General features: G+C 32.4%; 1 pseudogene; it reads right to left on the reverse strand.

Annotated features, from left to right (window-relative positions):
* Positions 1 to 1,710: 1,710 nt before the first annotated feature.
* Positions 1,711 to 3,337, reverse strand: LOC145617035 (uncharacterized; annotated as a pseudogene).
* Positions 3,338 to 4,059: the final 722 nt, after the last annotated feature.

Genomic DNA, 4,059 nt, shown 5'->3' on the forward strand with positions numbered 1-4,059 from the left:
GCCCCACTGGGGCGGGGATGGGGCGGGTCTCCTACTTAACCCGCCCCACTGACATCCCTACCCGTAACAGAGTTTAGTGTATTTAAGACTTTAGACTTGTAATAGTAGTGGCAAACCAAGCAAGGGCATATAACTTTAATTTTTTTTAAGGCCATAACTTTAATTTGCTTTGACACACAATGAACCAATCTACCTTTGCATTTTTTTTTTCTTTTTTTATTAAAAATTCCATTTTAAAAATTTTTATCCTCTCAATTTCGTAATAATCTGGTTCTCTATGTATTTATCCACAAGTCGCAATTATATCAAAATCCAACAAAGTAGGAAAATAAATTTTTTGACAATGAAGTACAAAAATTCTAAATATAAAAAAGCTCCATCTAATGCAAAATTATTGTGTTTGTGTATTCCTTAACAATATGCAACCCTTTATTTGAAACAATTTTGGAAAATTTTGTCGAAAAATCACCTTTTCATTTTTAGAAAGACAAATCAATGACTATTCAAAATCAACTTTTGATTTTAATTTTTTTTTTTGAAAAAACAAAACCTATTTCAAATTACTTCCTAAGTAGCACCTTTTGCTGGATTCTGACATTGACTTCCTATTCAAGTGATAGACCACCCAGGCACCCACTAACTAAAACCACCCATTTCCTATGCACAACCACCACTTGACCACCAATGCCACCCCATCAAACCATTACAACAACCCACCCTAAAGTGGCCTAAACCACCCATAAACCCTCTCAACTATTGAAAAGACAAAAACAACCCACCTACCCCCGAAATTCAACAATCGAAAAGAACCTACTACCTCTACACCCAAAATTGTGACACTTAACTAAAAAGGCTGTTTTGACAAAAACCACATTTAAAGGTAATTTTTTTTACAAATTTTCCAACATTTTAGTTAACTAGGGCAGCTAACGCGCGCGATGCGCGCGCATAGCTAGTCATATCTAGAAGCTCTTTCGATTTGGTCTTAAAATCACAAATTTAGTTGTTGACAGAATTAATGACAAAAAAATATGTAAACAACTATGTTTATGAGTATAAATGTCCAAGGCAACTAAAATTAAAGCATGATAGCAAATAAGTACAAACACTAATTTTAGAGGGTATAATTGTCCAAACACTATTCATTAAAAAAACTTGTACATATTAATGAGGGTATATATGTAAATACACATTTTAAAGGGTATAATTGGCATTACACTATTCATAAGAGTTATATGTAAATACACATTTTAAAGGGTATAATTGACATTACACTATTCATAAGAGTAATTTTCTACTTTTTATAAGGTAGGGATTTCTTTCTAGACCTCGCGCATAATGAAATTCAATCCGATTTATGGTTAACAGAACATACATACACGTTGCTTATCCTTAAAGAGTCCTATTAAAAATTAAACAATAGTCTCCATAGCAGGAAACTATAATATATTTTTACACTCCAAAATGTGAAAATCAAAAATTCAAAATAGCAACTCATATTATTAAACACCAAATGAGAATATTTCAATAGGATTAGCTTAATGATCAGCAAAACATTCAATTCCTTGCAATACTTCTAGCAAAAACCACCAAACTAACAATCCCAGATTTATTTTACTCTATTTACATAATTTGAGGCATCAAAACTAAACTAATAGTCCTCTCCAAAAACCTTTAACACCCTCCAAATTAACCTTTTCTAAAGCACGGTTAGTTCTTGAGACGACGGCGAACTCGGGAGTAGAAGTCCCAGTCAGGATGATCAGGTCCTATAGCCGGCTGACCAAAAGGGTTGGCCTTCACATAAGTTGGAACGTCAAAATCTTCAGCATTTGCCAACTCTCCCAAATATTTCCCTAGTTCCTCCTTTGGGTCTTCTCGTCAAATAAACAAAAAATAATTTAATTGATCAATAAACCAACAGTAATTAATTGTCACGCTGATAATGTAATTTAAACTAGTAATGCAACTCATTCTTACCTAGGAAGTTATCATTGACATTGCTTGGATCATATGAGTCGGGAAATATTCCAGTGTGTGCCTGCAACACATCAACACCACAAACAAAAGAAAAAAAGATACAATTGTATTTAATGACAATATGCTATAGATTATCAAAAATCATATACAATTGAGGATTTGAGGTAGCAAGGAAACCCATTTACTGGATTAAGAAGGCTCTTGACCGGATCATCATCAATCAGCAAAGTGTTTGATTCTGAAAATCGTGCTCCTCTGCTAGAATTAGCAAGATTTGTTCGAAGTTTGCTCAAATCTTTTAAGAACAAAGGCTTTCTTTTGTTCTCCAGTGTCTTGAATCCAGAATCCGTGCACTCTTCTTGGTCCTGTCACAAATTTAGTGAATGAAATAAGCTGCTACCCAAATAATATAAATTGTGGCTTTTCATCGTTAGAATTTGTAAAACGTATAGTTTAACACCATATTATTATATGAAATGTACACGTTCACACTCAAATCTAATATGGTCTAAAAATAATCAGTGTCAAATACATAACAAAAATGTACAGTAATAAAAAGTGAATAGATTATTAGAATAAATGAAATTAATTAAATGAAAAGTGAACAAAACATTAAAAGAATGGAGGTAGTATATGTTACAACGACTGTAGATAATTAGAATAACCAAAATTAATTAAATTGAAATGGAATAAAACATTTAAAAGAATGGAGGTAGTATATGTTACGAGGACTCACCCAAAAAAACAAAAGCCTCATCTTTAGACCTTTGAAAGCGCAATCCAAAACCAAATCAACATTTTGCCTAGCATATCAAATAATGTACATAGAATTATGAAATAACTAACACTAAAATGAACTTACAATAATAAACATTAAAATTCAACGGGTATTATGCCATGATTATTTTCAATGTATAAACTTACTCTTGTGCAGAAGACCATAAACCCACTTCAAATCTCTCAAGACAGAACTTCATGAACTCATCAAGAAAAGGCCTCTTATACACTACAAAAGAAAAACAAAATAAAATTAGGGCATAATAATTAAGTTGATTAGACATGTTAATTTTGTAGTAGAAAATAAAATGATAATAATACCTAGTTTATTGCCATTGTTATAGACTCCATCAGGGCGACGATTTGATGGAATTTTAGACTTATCGCTTCTATGAGCTCGGTGAATAAGTAGACCATTGAGGCTAAACACGACGAGCTTGTTCTTATTAGGACCAAGCTTGAGCTTCTCTATTGCAAGCTCAAGCGTTGGATCATTATCAACGTCGTTGTAGTCGTCACTATTATCAGTGTCGTAACGATTGTAACGACCACCATCATCATCAGTGGAATCAGATGCCATAATTGCTTCTAATGTTACAAAATATTTACTCAAATAAATTATCTAATCAAAAGTTGATTTATTAATTGGTAAGGATTAAGTCATGCATTTATATAGGAGTTGGAGGGATTAATTAATTGAACAAATGTTTAAAAAAACCCGATTTACAATAATGTATTGTATGGCGGCAACAAGGAAAGAAATTTGTTACTGCCAATTTCATTCACACTGGCCAGTTGGCAAAACTAAAGACACACATTTTTATTTTTCTCTCTCTTCCTCTATTTTCTCTCTCTTTCAATTTGATCTGATTTTTCTTCAATTTTTTGCATTTTGATCTGATTTTCTACCTTTTCTTTCACTTGCGAATCTGTTTGTCGCTTAATTTAGGTTTGTTACTTAATTTTTTGTGTATTTTTGTTAGTTTTACAATTGCATTTTTTTTGAAAGAACGACAAAGGACGCAAGGGAGGAATTCGGGTCGGAGGAGTTTGGCGGATCTTCGGTGTTGGAATTGATTTCGCCATTAAAGGAGAGAGAAAATGGAGGAAATTACTTGCTAATTGTAGAAGAAAAGGGTAACTTTCTGATTTTGATACTCTGTTTTTGTGAAGAAAAAAAAAGGTCACTTTTGTGAAAAAAAGGGTCACTTTTGTGTAAAAAAGGGTAACTTTTGTGAAAATATAGGTCACTTTTATAAATAAAAAAGGGGTCACTTTTGTGAAAAAAAGTCACTTTTGTGT

The sequence above is a fragment of the Chenopodium album genome, chromosome 26 (assembly GCF_948465745.1).
Source record: "Chenopodium album chromosome 26, dcCheAlbu1.1, whole genome shotgun sequence".
Taxonomy (NCBI): domain Eukaryota; kingdom Viridiplantae; phylum Streptophyta; class Magnoliopsida; order Caryophyllales; family Amaranthaceae; genus Chenopodium; species Chenopodium album.